This window comes from Schistocerca americana, chromosome 7 (genome assembly GCF_021461395.2).
Source record: "Schistocerca americana isolate TAMUIC-IGC-003095 chromosome 7, iqSchAmer2.1, whole genome shotgun sequence".
NCBI classification, from domain to species: domain Eukaryota; kingdom Metazoa; phylum Arthropoda; class Insecta; order Orthoptera; family Acrididae; genus Schistocerca; species Schistocerca americana.
The window spans coordinates 475605185-475625727 of NC_060125.1; the positions used below are offsets into that span (position 1 = coordinate 475605185).

The window sequence follows — 20543 nt, forward strand, 5'->3', positions numbered from 1 at the left end:
GAATCACCCATGTGCAGCAATGTGGCTGACTGGCTATGGTTGTTTGTCTAGTAATTACACTATGGTTATTAAGCAAAATTGTGTAGTTTTGTTTTGCATTGGTATGCCCATGTGGAATAAATAAACTGGAGGGAAAATAAGTTCCTAGACCATTTTAGAGGTTTCCAGTTCACTCAAGATTTATTTTTGCAACAGTGCTTATGGAATACATCAAATGATTACATCTACAGATCAACAGCACAAAAGATTCTGAGGTACCAAGTATACAACCATGCTGTAACACCTACATCAATATTTGGTGAGGTGAATACTGTCCTCGGATATTTTATTCAGTGCTTTCTCAACCTATTCATGTAGTTCTACAAGACTTGTTGGTTGATGAGTTGCACAAATTACTTCTTGTCCACACATGCTCAATTGGAAACAAGTGTGGAGACCATGCTGCCCATAGAAGTTGCTGCACATCTTGCAGAGCACATTGAGTTTCATGGGCACTGTATGGTTGAGCATTATCCTGTTGGAACAACACATTACCTTCCTGTTGCAATAATGGCAAAAGGATGAACCTAACAACATTCTACATGTACCAAATGCTGGTTAGTGTCCCCTCCAGAAACACCAAAGGTGAACAAGAGCTGTAGCTTGCTGCACCCCACCATAAGACCTGAGTTGGGGCCATTGTGTTTTGGACGAATGCACTCTGTGAGACAGTGCTCACCAAGTCTACATTGCATGTGCAAATGACCATCACTTGCATGCTGCCAGAATCTGCTTTCATTGCCGAAGATCACGGTGCACCCTTTTCTTCCAACTGATGCTCTGTTGGCACCATCTGAGCCATGCATGTCAGTGCTGTGGAATTAGTGAAATATGGGCTATACATGTGCGTGCCTGTATTTCCAATGCTAATGTCCAGTTTGCAATAGTTCTTGCTGACACGTCTGGCCTCTCAAGCCCTCTTATCTGTGCTGTAGTATTTGTACGATCTTCCACAGCGGGTCTTTCAAGCGTCTCCATGACATGGTTGCCTGCTTGCTTCACAAGTTTGCTACCACACTGAGCCTTGTGGCTGTGAGCATTCTCTGGTAGCTGTGTCACTACTCTACATGTTGGTGTACGACACTGAAACCATTATCAGTACATTTACTATCCCCTGGGTGGCATACAGCACTACTGGATCAAAATTGACATGTTTCCAGGTGTACTAATTTTTTTCCAGCAGTGTATTTTACTCTGAAAAGTGTCACTGAAGGTGGAATCTGTGTACGTACATGATGAAAGGTCCCCAGGATGCTGTAAAATTAATATTTATAAAACATATATTTAAAACACCAAGTGACCAGAGGGTTGACAAAGACATTAATTATGAATGCGTAATAAGGCACAGACAAATGAAATACATTTTCTCATTCAATTTGTTGTACAGTTCTTTGTTTTAGACAGACACAGTCTAACTCTCTTGTATGTAGAAGGATGATGAGGATGTCCAATTTTTGACAAGCAGTATTGCGATCTTGTGTGTGTGTGTGTGTGTGTGTGTGTGTGTGTGTGTGTGTGTGTGTGTGTGTGTGTGTGTGTTTTGCCAATTTTTGATGAAGGCCTTTCTGGCTGAAGGGTCACTTTCAGACAATCTTTTTGTTGTGTCATCTGCAATTCAGCACCTCCGCTATAAGGCGAGTAGCAACTATCCTTTTCTTTGCAATATAAGTTTTAAAGCTACTAAAATCATTAGTAGTGGGAAGGAAAATTGTATCATCTGCATACAACACTGTACTGGACTTAATAAATGATGGTATATCATTAATCAGTATTGGGAATGAGAAAGGGCGTAGTACAGATCCGTTTGGAACACCTACCTTAACTTGCTCTATACTGGACATTTCTTTGCCAACACTTATAACTTGTTTACGTTTCTGTAGATTAGATTTTAATAGTTTACTGCAGTTATCTCTAATTCCATTTTTTCCAGAAGTAGTGTGTACCCTACGCAGACGAAAAAGTTTCTTGAGCAAAGCTTTTATCATGAATCACTCGATATAAATATTTGACTACAGAGTCTGTTATGCTAATTATTCCTAAATGTACAAAGAAAACAGTTAACTGTTGGTAAGTTACACATTGCAGTACCTTGGAAAAATCTGGGACTATAGAAATTAGCCAGTGACTTGAAAGGAATCTGTATCTTCCTATTTACATACTGTGGATCTACCCGAGTCACTTTAAGCTCATTAGGAAAATGCCCCTCAGATTTATACTTGTTTATACGACATGTTTAGGAGTACACAATACAGTCTTCACCTTTTTTAGTATGTCGCAAAATATGTCACTGTCTGATGATTTCAACAGCTTTACTATTCTTAGGATGAAACTAGGTGAGACCTAGGAGAATGTAAACGTACTTTTATTTGTTGATGATCTACAACCATTTTTTAAGTAACTCCGGTGAATTGATATCAGGTTTGATAATAGGAGTTTCCCTTTCTTCAACAGATTTAACAAGAAACTCCTCTAGCATCTGCAGTAACACTCTTTATATTTCCATGCAGTTTTCACTTATTAGCGATACAGATGGCCGTACTGTAGGTGCAACCACAACGGAGGGGTATCTGTTGAGAGGCCAGACAAACATGTGGTTCCTGAAGAGGGGCAGCAGCCTTTTCAGTAGCTGCAGGGGCAACAGTCTGGATGATTGACTGATCTGGCCTTGCAACACTAACCAAAATGGCCTTGCTGTGCTGGTACTGCGAATGGCTGAAAGCAAGGGGAAACTACAGCCATAATTTTTCCCGAGGGCATGCAGCTTTACTGTATGGTTAAATGATGATGGTGTCCTCTTGGGTAAAATATTCCGGAGGTAAAATAGTCCCCCATTTGGATCTCCAGGCGGGGACTACTCAAAAGGACGTCGTTATCAGGAGAAAGAAAACTGGCATTCTACGGGTCGGAGCGTGGGATGTCAGATCCCTTAATCAAGCAGGTAGGTTAGAAATTTTAAAAAGGGAAATAGATAGGTTGACGTTAGACATAGTGGAAATTGGTGAAGTTCGGTGGCAGGAGGAACAAGACTTTTGGTCAGGTGAATACAGCATTATAAATACAAAATCAAATAGGGGTAATGCAGGAGTAGGTTTAATAATGAATAAAAAATAGGAGTGCGGGTAAGCTACTATCAACAGCATAGTGAACGCATTATTGTGACCAAGATAGACGTGAAGCCCATGCCTACTACAGTAGTACAAGTTTATATGCCAACTATCTCTGCAGATGATGAAGAAATTGATGAAATGTATGATAAGATAAAAGAAATTATTCAGGTAGTGAAGGGAGACGAAAATTTAATAGTCATGTGTGACAGGAATTTGAGAGTAGGAAAAGGGAGAGAAGGAAACATAGTGGGTGAATATGGATTGGGGGAGAGAAATGAAAGAGGAAGCCGTCTGATAGAATTTTGCTCAGAGCATAACTTAATCATAGCTAACACTTGGTTCAGGAATCATTAAAGGAGGTTGTATGCATGGAAGAATCCTGGAGATACTAGAAGGTATCAGATAGATTATATAATGGTAAGACAGGGTTTAGGAACCAGGTTTTAAATTGTAAGACATTTCCAGGGGCAGATGTGGACTCTGACCACAAGCTATTGGTTATGAACAGTAGATTAAAACTGAAGAAACTGCAAAAAGGTGGGAATTTAAGGAGATGGGACCTGGATAAACTGACCAAACCAGAGGTTGTACAGAGTTTCTGGGAGAGCATAAGGGAACAATTGACAGGAATGGGGGAAAGAAATACAGTAGAAGAAGAATGGGTAACTCTGAGGGATGAAGTAGTGAAGGCAGCAGAGGATGAAGTAGGTAAAAAGACGAGGGCTCGTAGAAATCCTTGGGTAACAGAAGAAATATTGAATTTAATTGATGAAAGGAGAAAATATCAAAATGCAGTAAATGAAGCAGCCAAAAAGGAATACAAACGTCTCAAAAATGAGATCGACACGAAGTGTAAAATGGCTAAGCAGGGATGGCTAGAGGACAAAGGTAAGGATGTAGAGGCTTATCTCACTAGGAGTAAGATAGATACTGCCTACAGGAAAATTAAAGAGACCTTTGGAGAAAAGAGAGCCACTTGTATGAATATCAAGAGCTCAGATGGAAACCCTGTTCTAAGCAAAGAAGGGAAAGCAGAAAGGTATAAGGAGTATATAGAGGGTCTATACAAGGGCGATGTACTTGAGGACAATATTATGGAAATGGAAGAGGAGGTAGATGAAGATGAAATGGGAGATACGATAGTGCGTAAAGAGTTTGACAGAGCACTGAAAGGCCTGAGTTGAAACAAGGTCCCAGGAGTAGACAACATTCCATTAGAACTACTGACAGTCTTGGGAGAGCCAGTCCTGACAAAACTCTACCATCTGGTGAGCAAGATGTATGAGACAGGCGAAATACCCTCAGACTTCAAGAAGAATATAATAATTCCAATCCCAAAGAAAGCAGGTGTTGACAGATGTGAAAATTACCAAACTACCAGTTTAATAAGTCACAGCTGCAAAATACTAACACAAATTCTTTACAGACGAATGGAAAAACTGGTAGAAGCCGACCTCTGCGAAGATCAGTTTGGATTCCGCAGAGGCAATACTGACCCTATGACTTATCTTAGAAGCTAGATTAAGGAAAGGCAAACCTAAATTTCTGGCATTTGTAGACTTGGAGAAAGCTTTTGACAATGTTGACTGGAATACTCTCTTTCAAATTCTGAAGGTGGCAGGGGTAAAATACAGGGAGCGAAAAGTTATTTACAATTTGTACAGAAACCAGATGGCAGTTATAAGAGTCAAGAGGCATGAAAGGGAAGCAGCGGTTGGGAAGGGAGTGAGTCAGGTTTGTATCCTGTCCCTGATGTTATTCTATCTGTATATTGAGCAAGCAGTAAAGGAAACAAAAGAAAAATTCGGAGTAGGTATTAAAATCCATGGAGAAGAAATAAAAACTTTAAGGTTCGCTGATGAGATTGTAATTCTGTCAGAGACAGCAAAGGACTTGGAAGAGCTGTTGAACAGAATGGACAGTGTCTTGAAAGGAGGATATAAGATGAACATCAACAAAAGAAAAATGAGGATAATGGAATGTAGTCGAATTAAGTCGGGTGATGCTGAGGGAATTAGATTAGGAAATGAGACACTTAAAGTAGTAAAAGAGTTTTGCTATTTGGGGAGCAAAATAACTGATGATGGTCGACGTAGAGAGGATAAAAAATGTAGACTGGCAATGGCAAGGAAAGCATTTCTGAAGAAGAGATATTTGTTAACATTGAGCATAGGTTTAAGTGTCAGGAAGTCGTTTCTGAAAGTATTTGTATGGAGTGTAGCCATGTATGGAAGTGAAACATGGACAATAAATAGTTTGGACAAGAAGAGAATAGAAGCTTTCGAAATATGGTGCTACAGAAGAATGCTGAAGATTAGATGGGTAGATCACATAACTAATGAGGAGGTACTGAATAGGATTGGGGAGAAGAGGAGTTTGTGGCACAACTTGACAAGAAGAAGGAACCGGTTGGTAGGACATGTTCTGAGGCATCAAGGGATCACAAATTTAGAATTGGAGGGCAGCGTGCAGGGTAAAAATCATAGATGGAGACCAAGAGATGAAAACACTAAGCAGATTCAGAAGGATGTAGGTTGCAGTAAGTACTGGGAGATGAAAAAGCTTGCACAGGATAGAGTAGCATGGAGAGCTGCATCAAACCAGTCTCAGGACTGAAGACAACAACAACAACAACAGTGGAATTCTCTACAGTGCTGCAATCATGTGCTTTTTAGCTTCCACAATGGCATTTTCATACTCATTACTACATTTAACACAGGATAATCTTGCATGGTCAGTCTTCAGACTATTAGATATGCTATACAACAGCATAACATGGTTTTTCAAATTGGCCAGACGTTTAGTTTTATTTTGGTTGTTTGGAACCATGGTTTCCAAGGCTTTGGCAATTATTTTGAAACAATATTATAAAAATATATTGGCATCAGCAGCCAGAGATTGCGGTCGTGTGTGTGTGTGTGTGTGTGTGTGTGTGTGTGTGTGTGTGCGCGTGTGTTTTCTATCTCCGATGAAGGCCTTGATGGCTGAAAGATCATTTTCTGACAATCTTTTTGTTGTGCCTATCTGCGACTCAGCATCTCCACTATATGGTGAGTGGTAACAATCCTTTTCATAATAATATTGTTACATTCCATTCTGGATGTTCCATTGTCCAATTAATTTGCATTTGTTTATGGAAAGCTCTCATTAAATTGTGTCAAAAGTGGATTAAGAAACCTATCAAATGTTATCTTTCCTGACACAGTACTTGAAGTATAATGTGTGTCACCGTAACATTGGCCAAGGCAGTCTCCGTCAGCAAGGGACTTACAAGATCTGAAAATTTTATCGTTAATGACAGATCTGGAGATCCCAACTTTTGGGACATGCCTAGTTACATTAGTCTTATCGGAACAGAGCCTACTTATATAATTTAGATACTGCAGAGTGCAAAGAGCACTCAGTAAGCTGAGTGGTGGAGTGATGGGTCTGTGGGTCCAGTGACACACGGGTGGTAAAGATAAATGTTTTATTAAACTTCAGGTACACATTGAATCATGAGTAATGTGAAGCAGAATCACACCACTCCATCTTAGGCCGGAGATTGCTAGCAGGTGGCTGGTCTCTGCACTGGATGCATGCATAGGCATTGCTGACATAAGGCTGAGCAGTGGCTTGTGGTCTGACAGTCAGCCAAGTCCCTGACATCAGCAGCATTCTCCATTTTCTGCTGTAACTGCATTTCACTGCAGAACCTGGTGACTCAGGCTCAGCTCGGGTCTATCGTGGAGACAAGTGAAGACTGCTATGCACAGGACATGAGCTGCTGCTCCCTGGCAACTGTCTGGTGACCAGAGGCACAAACAGCTGGTTAGCATCACTGTGGCACCTTTTCCCAAAAGAATACTCAGAGCAGGATGCAACTGGCCCGACCCTGTCTTGAACCCATGGCTGCAGCTGGTGGCGCCCAGTCATCTCGTCTCCTAGCAGGACCCTGGCATTATGGTGGTGCTGCTGGATTCTGGATTAATCTGCCTTACAGTTCACAGCTATTTATATGGCTCTGAGGTGCATCTGTTGCACTATTATGCGGCTCCTCGTCATCTAGCTCACAACATTGGTCTTTCATCAGTGTGGTGAATCATCCTGCCCACCATGGCTATTACTGCTGTGTGATGTAGGTTTTGTTGAGCACAGTTAGCCCTTCTCTCAAGCCTTTTTCGTACATCTTATTATGAACTATAGGTCACCAAACTGCGTTTACCTGTCATGGTAGCTAATGCAACACAGAATTATGATCTGGAAATGGAAATATTGTCACATCTCCCAATTCTGCTGCAGTTTTAAAATTGACAAAAATATTGTCAAGGCATGCTTGATTTTGTGTGGCTCTATTATTGATAGAATGTTAATGACACTGTCTCAGATATTTTTCAGCTCTGTGACACTATCTTTAAGTGTTTATTGTGTGTGGCAACTACTGTATAGTGGTCCTTAATGGCATGACTGGCAGGTACTTCAAAACCAACAGTCCAGTGAGATTTGATACTAGAAGTATATGGATTAAGTGTTTAGCACAGTGGTCAGCAAACAAACTTAAGATTCTCTATATTGTGTGAGTTTCATTCACAACAAGAAGCCTAATATGTGTAAGACTTACTTCCAGTAGTCTTACACCAGATGCTTGAGAGATGCAGCCAGTGGTCAGTGACAGAACATGTATCAGTTCTGTTCTACGAACAGAGTATACCTGTCTACCGTGTAGTGTCACTGTGCAGTTTTTAGAGAAATTTATAAGGAAGCCACTGTAAACCACAGGATGGTAAGCACAGTGTGGCAACGTGTTGATCAGGGCAAAAAATATGCAAAAAGACTGTGAGATGGGCCAGCTGTGTGCTAGGCGAAACCTGCACCATGCTGCAGTAATAGCCAAAGTGGACACGGCAGTGTCACCACACCAGGGCAATACCCATGTTGTGAGCTATGTGACAGGGAGCTGGATAAAAATGCACCTCAGAGCCACATAAATGTCTGTGAATTTTGAGGCAGATTCATTCAGAGTCCAGTAGCATCACCCCAATGCTAGGTCCATGCTAGATAATGAGATGACTGGGCATCACCAGCTGCAGCCACAGCTTCAAGATCAGGTCAGGCCAGTTGCCGTGAGGCATGATTTGATTGCTAGATTGAGTACCATCAAAAATTGTTTGGACTCCCATTGAGAGTACCATCTTCTACCAAGTCAAGACACTAGAATGTGTGTAGATTGTTATGGGGAGAACTACATCAAACTTGATTCAAAAAGTAGCAATTGTGAGTTCCTGTTACAGCTGTATTGTAGCAAATGTCAGAAAGAACAAGTATAAGGAAAAACACACAGTTTGTTAATTCTGAACTGACAATACAGCAGAGCATCATTTAGGTTTCCTGCCGGATTAAAGATTACAAACTGGAAAACACAGTGCTGGAAACTGGACTGTCGAAAAATATTGCTTGTGACTGTTACGGTGTGTTAAGTCATTGTGACTAATGACAGTAGTCCAATAGGTAGTGTCAACAAGATTGAAGAAATAGATGGGTCATACATAACTTGATTATACGTGAAAGGATGACTTCTCAAGAACTAAACTGAACAGATTAGGGTATTCGGATGCATTGAAAGAGACTCAAGAAAATGTTTCGTTGTGGAAGTGTATTCCAGGACCAAACAAACTTTAGTGTCTCTTATTAAGAACTTTATCATGACTGGCACCAAAGTCATTACAGATGGATGGAAATCGGACAACACTTTAAAGGAAGAAAGGTTTCACCATGAGTTTGTAAACCATTTTGTTGAATTTGCATCTTCTGATGACCCATCTGTGCACACACAGAGCATCAAATAATTATGGAAATCCCAGAAATCATCCATCCAAAGGGAAGGACGAACAGGAGACCAAGATGCACTGTATATCTTTCAATACTTCTACTTCCACAGTTTGCACTTACGTGGTATAAAACTTACCTGTGAAACTTTGTCAGTTTTCTTAAGAGATATTGCTAGACTGCAACACAGACTATGGTAAAAAAGGACTTCTACCAGCAGTAAACATATCACCCAGAGTTGTCCAGAATGAAGATATCAATGACGAGTAAGGTAAGTGAAATTATATATGTCGTCATTGGATCATTTTCATTTATTGTTTTCATTGTTGCCAACGCTATAAGCATGTAGTGACCACTACTCACGTTAACTACTGTGTCTGCACATGTTAGTTCTGTTCGCGCCATCCATAGATACAGTTCTGTCACAAATTCAGTGACTGCACGGTAAAAAATGAATGGCGTAAACCACCAAGTTTGAATCCACTGCTTGGAGTGCTGAATAATGTTGTTGCCTACTCCTTGGAGTTATAACTTTTGTTTTTAGGTTTATTCTGTTCCTTGGTTACTGTTTTGTTGTTACAAGTTAACTATAGCAGCAGTGCTTCTTTTTCTGTAATACCAAGTAATAAACTGTTCAAGTCTATTCTCAGTGCATGTTTGAATATTTATTAAGTACGGGTAGTTCTACATGACAAAAATATACCCATCAGTGGTGAGCCCAATGTGATTCGTGCTGAGAAAACTGGTCCTGCAACACAATTGATTACAGATTGGAATCGCCTGCAGTATTGAGACAGGCTGTTCGCCTCCCACCGTTTTGGCCACATAATCCAGTTCTGTGGTTCGTCCAGGTTGAGGCCAGCTTTTGCTATGCTGGAATTACAGTGGATGTGACTAAGTTCGCATTAATAGTGAGTCAGCTCAAGCAATGCTATGATTCCCAAGTTCAAGATATAATCACAGCACCACTGACCGAGAATGCTTCCCGAAGATTGGCTAAAATTTACAGACGCGCAAAATTTGGCACGGACTTCAATGCGAGATGCCTTTAATAGGTTCCACAACGAAACATTGTCTTGAAATTTGGTAGAAAATCCAAAGAAATTCTGGTCGTATGTAAAGTACACAAGCGGCAAGACGCAGTCAATATCTTTGCTGCGCAGTGCCGATGGTACTGTTACCGACGGCTGTGCTGCTAAAGCGGAGTTATTGAACACAGTTTTCCAAAATTCCTTCTCCAGGGAAGATGAATGGAATATTCCAGAATTTGAAACATGAACAACTGCTAGCATTCGTTTCTTAGAAGTAGATACCTTCGGGGTTGCGAAGCAACTCAAATCGCTTGATAAGGGCAAGTCTTCAGGTCCAGATTGTATACCGATTCGGTTCCTTTCAGATTACGCTGATACTATAGATCCCTACTTAGCAATCATATACAACCGCTCACTCACCGATAGTTCTGTACCTACAGATTGGAAAATTGCACAGGTCGCACCAGTGTTTAAGAAGGGCAGTAGGAGTACTCCATCGAACTACAGACCTATATCATTGAGGTCAGTTTGCAGTAGGTTTTTGGAGCATATACTGTATTCAAACATTATGAATCACCTCAAAGGGAATGATCTATTGATACGTAATCAGCATGGTTTCAGAAAACATCATTCTTGTGCAACGCAGCTAGCTCTTTATTCACACGAAGTAATGGCCGCTATCGACAGGGGATCTCAGGTTGATTCCGTATTTCTGGATTTCCGGAAAGCTTTTGACACCGTTCCTCAAAAGCGACTTCTAATCAAGCTGCGGGCCTATGGGGTATTGTCTCAGTTGTGCGACTGGATTCGTGATTTCCTGTCAGGAATGTCGCAGTTCGTAGTAATAGAAGGCAAATCATTGAGTAAAACTGAAGTGATATCAGGTGTTCCCCAGGGAAGCGTCCTGCGACCTCTGCTGTTCCTGATCTATATAAATGACCTGGGTGACAATCTGAGCAGTTCTCTTAGGTTGTTTGCAGATGATGCTGTAATTTACCATCTAGTAAGGTCATCCGAAGACCAGTAACAGTAGCAAAGTTATTTAGAAAAGATTGCTGTATGGTGTGGCAGGTGGCAGTTGACGCTAAATAATGAAGTGTGAGGTGATCCACATGAGTTCCAAAAGAAATCCATTGGAATTCGATTACTCGATAAATAGTACAATTCTCAAGGCTGTCAATTCAACTAAGTACCTGGTGTCAAAATCACGAACAACTTCAGTTGGAAAGACCACATGGATAATATTGTGGGGAAGGTGAGCCAAAGGTTGCATTTCATTGGCAGGACACTTAGAAGATGCAACAAGTCCACTAAAGAGACAGCTTACACTACACTTGTTCTTCCTCTGTTAGAATATTGCTGCGCGGTGTGGGATCCTTACCAGGTGGGACTGACGGAGGACATCGAAAGGGTGCAAAAAAGGGCAGCTTGTTTTGTATTATCACGTAATAGGGGAGTGAGTGTGGCAGATATGATACGCGAGTTGGGATGGAAGTCATTAAGGCGAAGATGTTTTTTGTCGCGGCGGGATCTATTTACGAAATTTCAGTCGCCAACTTTCTCTTCCGAATGCGAAAATATTTTGTTGAGCCCAACCTACATAGGTAGGAATCATCATCAAAATAAAATAACAGAAATCAGAGCTCGAACAGAAAGGTTTATGTGTTTGTTTTTCCCGCATGCTGTTCGGGAGTGGAATGGTAGAGAGATAGTATGATTGTGGTTCGATGAACCCTCTGCCAAGCACTTAAATGTGAATTGTAGAGTAGTCATGTAGATGTAGATGTAGATGTAGATGTAGAAGGACGTAGCCGCAAATGATCTAGGAGCCATTCCTCGACTTAATCTATATCAGATGCTGGTCTGACCACTTGTTGATACCACAGAAGATTTGGTGAGCAGGCTAGAAAGTGCAGTAACCCCTGTGCCTACCCAAATGCAAATGGTGGTTAGACATAGGTGCCACCAACTGCTCAACTAAATCATCCGGCACCTATTCTTACTGACAGAGTATCAGGCCAGAAGTATTTAATAAACACAGGGTCCAATCTTAGTATCCTGCCCAGATCATCACTGCACTGTTGCATGCCATCCACTGCATTTAGCTTGTCTACCGCAAATAATTCAGCAATTGCAAAGTATGGCACACAGTGTGAAGAATTGCATTTGCGGCTCTGCCGTTAATTCACATGGGTCTTTACTGTAGCAGACGTGGCCAAAGCAATAATCGGTGCCGATTTATTAGCTCACTATAAGCTCCTATCGGATGTAGCGAATTCCCGCCTAATAGACAGTGTTACTGGACTCACAACCACTGGGTACCATTGTGATGCCAGAACATACAACATCAAGGTTATACAGGTTGCAGATGAGGAGTATCGTCTGCTGCTGCATGAGTTCCTGACCTTAACAAGGCCTCCATGCGTGTCACAGCAAGTATTGCACGATACGGTCCACCACATAAAAACTACAGACTGTGCCTTGCCTGCCAAGATGATTGGCTCCAGAACGCCTTGCCAATGCTAAAACAGAATTCAACATGATGTTACAAGAAGGTATCATCTGACCCTCAAGTAGTCTATGATCATCTGCACTGAATTTAGTACCCAAAAAGGGAAAATCCTGGCGCCCATGTGGCGATTACAGAGCGCTCAACTCACGGACCATGCCTGATTGCTACCCAGTGCCACTACTAAAAGACTATAGCCATACACTGCATGGAGCTGCTGTATTCAGTGTTATAGACTGTGCAAAAGCGTATTCCCAGATTCCTGTGGCAACAAATGGCATTCCAAAGACCACTATTATTATGCCATTTGGGTTGTATGAAAGCAAGTTTATGACCTTTGGCCTGTATAATGCTGCTCAAACCTGGTAGAGGTTTATCGATTCTGTCTTATGTGGGCTGAACTTTTGTTTTGTATATGTGGGTGATGTGTTGGTGTGTTCATCATCCAAGGAACAACATCACCAGCACCTGAGAGAAGTTTTTGAGCATTCTGAGAAGTACAGCGTGGTGTTAAACACAGCTAAATGTGTGTTTGGCCAACATCAAGTTGATTTCTTGGGTCATCGAATATCTTCTCAGGCTCATTACTGCTCCCTGATATGGTTGAAGCCATACTGCAATTACCCAAGCCATCTACAATAAAAGAGCTATGCAGATACTTAGGAATGCTCAATTTTTACTGCCATCATTTACTATGCACTGCCAAACAATAGGCGCTGTTGACGCAGTACTGGCTTGTTCCAAGGTTAAGAGCAGCTCTCCTATGCAGTGAACCGAGGAGATGAATGTGGCTTTCGAAGTAACCAAAAAGAGCCTAGCACAAGCAGCACTGCTGATGCACCACAAGCTCAAAGTTCCACTGGCATTAGTGGTGGATGCCAATCGGTTAACCATTGGTGCAGTCCTCCAACAATGGGTGGATGGTGCCTCGCAGCCACTGGCTTATTTCTTGCACAAGCTGTCACCTGCACAACAAAGATGAAGCACATATGATTGGGAACTTTTAGCCATATATCAAGCAGTCAAGTACTTTCAACCACAGGTTGAGACACGAGAGTTTGTGATATACACTGGCCACAAGCCTTTAACATATGCCTTCAATAAAAACAGCAACACTTGCTCTCCACCGCAGTACAGCCAATTGGAATTGCCTTATATCAGGCGTCACTAATTTGGTTGTGGACTGCCTCTCTAGAGTGGCCAGTGTCTCACAGCCTGTGGACAGGATGGCACTTGCCAGGGTGCAACAAGAAGATTCTGAGCTACACACCATATTGCAGGACAACACTGCAGCACTCAAGTTACGGCAAGTCAACATTCCTGGCAAGAACATGAAATTGTACTGTGAAGTGTCACATGGCAGATCACGCCCTTTTGTTCCCTTTGCATTTCACAAGCCAGTGTTTGAGTCCTTGCATTATCTTTGCCACCCATGAGTCCGGTTGACATTCAAGCTAGTGTCTCAAAGGTTCGTGTAGCAGGGGATAGAAAGAGACTGCCACAAATGGATGAGAATGTGCCAGCATTGCAAAATCACTCGCCACATTCATCCCCAAATAGGAGATCCCAGACACTTCTTCTTGCTTCGCCCATGTTCATCTTCATGTGGTAGGACCACTTCCTCCATCGGATGGCCAGCAGTGCATATTCACAATGATTGACAGATATATGCGATGGCCTGAAGCAGTATCTAAGGACAACATCTCTGTGAAAACACTAGCCACTGCTTTCACATCTACCTGGCTGGCAAGATTCAGCTGTCCGCTCCATATCACCACCGACAGAGGCCGATAGTTTGAGTCAGATTTGTTCACACAATTGGCGAAGTTCTGTGACTACGTCCATCACAAAACAACTAGTTATCATCCGGCCAGCAATGGCATGCTTGAATGTTGGCATCGAATGCTAAAGACTGTGCCATGGGACATCTTGGACATCTGCAATACCCATAGTCCTGCTGGGTCTATGAGCCACATACAAACCAGATGCAGAGTCCTCAGTAGCTGAGTTGGTTTATGGCGAGACTCTGCACCTACCATGGGAGTTTGTTGCCACAGGCCTACTGTCAGAAATGAATGACTAACCAGAGTTCCTTTAAAAGTTATGGGAACTTGTAAGTCATATCAAACCCACAAAGGCCTCCAGGCATGGTTGTACAAACAACTTTTGTGCATAACAACCTCGAAAGGTATTCACACGTTATGTTATGTACAGACTGCATCAAGCCACCACTGCAGCCACCGTATACTGAACCCCATCACATCCTCCGCAGAGACACACACACAATGGTCATCATAGTAATGGCAAACAGGCCACTGTGTCTCTTAGCAGAGTGAAGCCGGCTTACATTTTCACAGAGGCATCACCCACCCTATCGTCAAGAGCTCTATGCCTGACAGATGCAACACCTCGACTTTCAGCACTGCCGCCACAACAGGTCAATGCAGAACCTGTACACATCACCAGCTCCCGTAGTAACTGCTACTCACGTCAACTGCTGTGTCCATACATGATAGTTCCATTCGCGCCATTCATAGATACAGTTGAGTCACAAATTCAGTGACTGCACAACAACAAATGATTACCGAGCGAGGTGGCGCAGTGGTTAGACACTGGACTCGCATTCGGGAGGACGACGGTTCAATCCCGCATCCGGCCATCCTGATTTAGGTTTTCCGTGATTTCCCTAAATCACTCCAGGCAAATGCCGGGATGGTTCCTCTGAAAGGGCACGGCCGACTTCCTTCCCCATCCTTCCCTAATCCGATGAGACCGATGCCCACGCTGTCTGGTCTCCTTCCCCAAAACCAACCAACCAACCAACCAACAAATGATTGGCATAAACTGCCAAGTTTGAATCAGCCACTTGGAGTGCTGAGTAAAGTTGTTGCCTACTCCATGGAGTTATAACTTTTGTTTTTATGTTTATTCTGTTCCTGGGTTGCTGTTTTGTTGTTACAAGTCACCTATAACAACTGTGCTTCTTTTTCTGTAATACTGAGTAATAAACCGTTCAAGTCTATTCTCAGGGCGTGTTTGAACATTTATTACTTACGGGTAGCTCTACACGATGAAAATATACCTGTCAAGCGAAATCCACATCGTTCATCTTTTGTCATAGTAGTTCCTATCACTATAAATTAAATTGATAACTTGCTCCAAGACAGTCGCACATTCGATATATATTGCTTGTAAGCATTCTTGAAAATCGCTGAACATTATTGTAAAATCTGACAGAAAATTGGGAAATCAACATTATTTGCCGCATATCACCATTTAAGAATGGCTCAACAGTTTTGGTGGATTTTTGCCTTTTTAGTGTTTGTAATTGTCAGGACAAGATTTGTATGATTGGAAATTTTTGGAAAATCCATGGGAAAAGTCAGAAATTAAAATCAGTTGTGAAAGATCATCACTTGAGAAGGATGGTAATGGTGTTTTTGGAATGAAAATAATGAAATTGCATTCTGTTTGACGTTTCTGCCATCACGTTTCATACCAAGATATATATACATTTACTAGATAGGATTGATGGAGTACATCGAAAAAGTTCAAAGAAGGGCAGCATGTTTTGTATTATCGTGAAATATGGGGGAGGGTGTCACTGAAATGATACAGGATTTGGGCTGGAAATCTTTAAACAAAGGCATTTTTGTTGTGATGGAATCTTCTCACAAAATTACAATCACCAACTTTCACCTCCGAATGTGAAAATATTTTGTTGACACTGACATACGTAGGGAGAAATGATCACCAAGATAAAATAATGGAAATCAGAGCCCGTACGGAAAGATGTAGGTGTTCATTCTTCCCATGTGCTATACGAGATTGGAATAATAGTGAATTGTGAAGGTGATTCAATGAATCCTCTTCCAGGCACTTAAATATGATTTGCAGAGTATCCATCTAGATGTAGATATAGGTGTTGTCACCAAAACTCTCGAAAAGTTCTTGACCAATTTACTACACATTTTTACATGATACTCAACTGAACATTCAGGCGGAAATGGATGTAGAGAGGGGACAGGAAGAGAAGGAAAGAGAGGGCAGCAAAGAAGAGATGGAAAGAGGGGGGGTGGGAGGAGCTTTTGCACATAGAGATGAGGGGAGGAGAAGATGTATGGAGCTACTGAACGTACAGACGGAAATGGACATAGAGAGTAGGAGGAGAAGATGGATGGAGAGAGGGGGAAGAGGTTACACACAGAGAGGTGGGGTGAGGAGGAGATGTATGGAGAGAGGGGGGGATGAGGAGATGCACAAAGAGAGAAGGGACAAGAAATTTAGAATGTATATGCAATTTCCATACATATTTAGCAGTTGTGAAGCATTACCAGGGTCTCTGTAGTGTGTTTAAAGTAAGTTGCAACTTTTGACAGCTCAGCACAGAGCGAATGGAGAGAAGCATAGTTGTCAGTGTTGTAGCACCCGTCAGCAGATGACCACAGTATAATGCCAGCCCTACTCAATGCAGAACCTGGCAGGCTCGCTTGACAATGTGTTGTGTACATAGATCCGCGTAGTCAGCGCGTACACAACTTTCCCACTACAGCGCGCCCTGCTAAGCTCAACAGCAGAGGCGCAGCACTCGTCCGTCTCCGCACTACAAGATGACGCTGTCATAGAGACGGACCAAATTCTGCTTCCGCTGATCCGCGTATTAATACGTAATGCAGCCAATGAGATTGCTGCTAACATAGAACCTTTTCACCTCGCGGATCACACTCGTGCAGTGATACCTGAATGCACGAGGTATTATAACGAGTGTACAGACCTCCGATTAGTCAGTCTGCATTAGTCTATAGTCAAGTTTCAGTATGCGCCTAGTAAGATTATCATATTCCTGTACATAGCGATGAAGAGAAATGTATAGACACTTTGTCAAGTATCAGAGTTAGGTGAGAAGAAGATTAACGTACCAAGACCAAGGGAACTTCAGATTGTCAATTGTAAATAGCATCCAGAACCAAGTTAAGTTATTTTTCTGCTTGTTATTATTTTAATAAATGTGTGTGAAGTTCTGTTTAAAGTTGGTCACTGTCAATCTGCTACTCTAAGTGTGCAAGTGGCATTTCTATCATCTAACCTAACGGCAGAAGATAAACGCGCCACGATAAGACCACGAGACATATTGCTGACACTCGCCTACTTCATTAGAGCGACAAGCCAAATAATCTCATGGTGTGTGTACTGAAGGTCTTACAGTATGCACACCACACAATGTGAACAGCAAGCTAGCTGATTTGCAATCTTTCTGAAATGATTTTAAAGAAACTACTTTGCCTTATCTGCGGCTTGGGCCTTAGTGACCATATGCCTGCTCCACACTCCTCCTCCATCATTCCCAGTTGTGAGCCTCCTGCCACCACTCGTCCGCTCCTAGTCCCATGTCCTTGGTGTCCTTGTCAATATTGTCCTTCCATCTAGTTCACGGTCATCCCCGGTACCTCCTTCCAGCTACAGCTCCCTGAAACACATCATGGGGTATCCTCCCTTCATTCATCCGTGCTACATGTCCAGCCCAGGTCAACCTTCTTCTTCTTATTCTTTTTATAATGTCAGGCTGTGAGTAAACCTCTTTTAATTCTTGGTTTTTTCGAATTCTCCATTCCCCTGTTTGTGAATCTATCACAGGACCATATATTTTTCGGAGGATTTTTCCTTCGAAAACAAGTAGTTTCTCTTCATCTGTTCTCCTGAAGGTGAGGCTTTCACAACCATACATAACCTCTGGCATAATCATACTTTGTTGCAGTCTGATCTTAAAACTTCTTGACAGGGATCTTTTCTTCAGCACATCCGAAGGCTAAAGTATGCTCTGTTGCCTCCGACAATTCTTGCATTTATTTCAATTTCACAGTGGTTCTGATCACTGCAGAGACTACCAAGGTATTTGAAAGTATTTGACCTTTTGAATCAGAGACTGTCCACCGTGAGCGGCTCCCCATCTCTCGCTGACTTGCTCAAGACCATGTATTCTGTCTTATTTTCACTGACTTGCAGGGCTGCCCTACTGGCAATCTTTCAGTATGAGCCTGCCATTATTCTGAGCTCTTCTGTACTACCGCTGATTAGGATTATATCATCCGTGTATGCCAACCGAGTCGTTGACATGTCTAGGGGTATTCCAAAGGGGTCAGTTTTCATAAATTCCCAGTCTATTTTTTCTAGCACAAGGTTGAATAATATAGGTGAGAGGGCATCTCCCTGCCTGAGGCCGGTTCGAACTTCGAACTGTTCTGATAGATCGGTACTTGTTCTAGACACATTGCCACCAATTGGATTATTTTAGATGGAAACTGACATTCCTTTAGTACTCTGATTACAGTACCTCTGTGTACGCTGTCATAGGCTTTATGGGGTCAATGAAGAGCATGTGCATGTCTGTATTATATTCCCAGCATTTCTCCGTTGTTTGACTTAGGGTAAATAGGTGGTCCACTGTTGATCTTTTGCATCTAAACCCCCATTGGTAGTCTCCTACAGTTTCTTCAGCAAGTGGTAGTATCCTATTTAGGAGGCATAGAGATGGTACTTTATAGCTGACATCTAGCAGAGATATTCCCCTGTAATTGTCACATACCAGAAACTAGTTGGTAATAAATTCTCATTCTCTCACATCCTATAGTTTAAGTCATCAGCTTCATGACGAACTACCTATCATGTCATTAACAGTCACAGTTATTGTGATATTTCAGTAATAGGTAAATTACTTAAGAATTTTTTAGTTTGCATTGAAAAGTAGGTGTTGCTATGAATTTGTGTTTGATGCATGTTAGGTCACATGTTGCTGTGTATTAAATGTAGATAATACATTGAATTACTCTTTAAACTTGCCAGGATATCGCTGTCTGTTTCCAGTCTTGAGAAAATGTAATGTACATAAAGCTCTCCAACATGAACTTGGGTGTCAGTGAAACAATTAGGATGACCTATTCATAAATTCTTCATATCTCACAAATGTTATGAGTTATCAAAACAAGATTCTGGGAAACGATAACAATATTGAGACTGTTTTGCCACATGATTAATATGTGGAACTTCCATATCTACAGCGATATTCAAATGTCTACAGATTTTTTCAGTTAAATAATGTTATTATTGAGGGCCATGGTGAAACAAGAACTGCTGTGTTTTTTTTCAACAATATGAGTGAAGGAGTTACATGTTTATTTTTATACCCAGAATTTGCTGCTTCATAAACTGTTGACCTGACTTGCACTCAGTTGTTAGTTTGATAATACACTATTTCAGGATTCTGCTGCAGTTTCAGTTGCATTGCAATATATTTCTAAACTCTGCTGTGTCTTAACAAGAGATGTTGCAACAGGAGAAGTTATGTATTCCTCAAAACTCATCACAGTTCTTCATCAATCAATGTCTCCTCATCTACCTTCTTGGTATTAAGCCAAACAACTAAAGACTAATCCTGTCGTCTAACATTTGCAGTGACTTCTTTTATCAGCATTTCGGTCTCAGTGAGTGTAAACTTCTTGCTGTTTTTTGCACATTACATTTCACCTAGGCCCATACACTCTGTCAGATTTAAATGAGCATGATACAGATGAAAGCTTAAACTATGTCCTTTGTCGTTAGCCAGTTTGTTGACATGGTAGCATGAAGTTTTGGCTTGTACAGCACTAAAAAATTCCATGAACTTTGCCGTATACATATTACGTTAAACTTTATTTCATGGAACATTTCTTTGTACCCCGAGCAAAATATTTGCTTTTGTCCACTGCATTGTTGGCTTTATGCATCACAACTGAGTGGTATGGCGTTTTATCCATTACTATTGCTGAATTCTGATTAATGTTTTGCAGCAGATCATTGTCTTCCCAGCTGGTGAACATGTTCTTGGATGACAATTTTATTGCAAATCTCGTATTCCGATGTACTGCACTGTTATCATTAATGCAACGCCAACACAAAACACTTCTTTTGCAATACCTACAGAACACTTAAATGCCAGAAAATACAACTTTATCGACAAACATTCATGTATCTGAGGCATGACACCATGTGATACTATTTGCTCACAGTGGGGCAACG

The 20543-nt window shown here is 41.6% G+C and overlaps 1 protein-coding gene across 3 annotated transcripts in view; it reads left to right on the forward strand.

The window, feature by feature from the left end:
- The window catches only part of LOC124623201 (vascular endothelial growth factor receptor 3), a 512828-nt gene that overhangs the window by 71931 nt on the left and 420354 nt on the right, over positions 1 to 20543 (forward strand). The gene's annotated exons all lie outside the window — the stretch shown is intronic.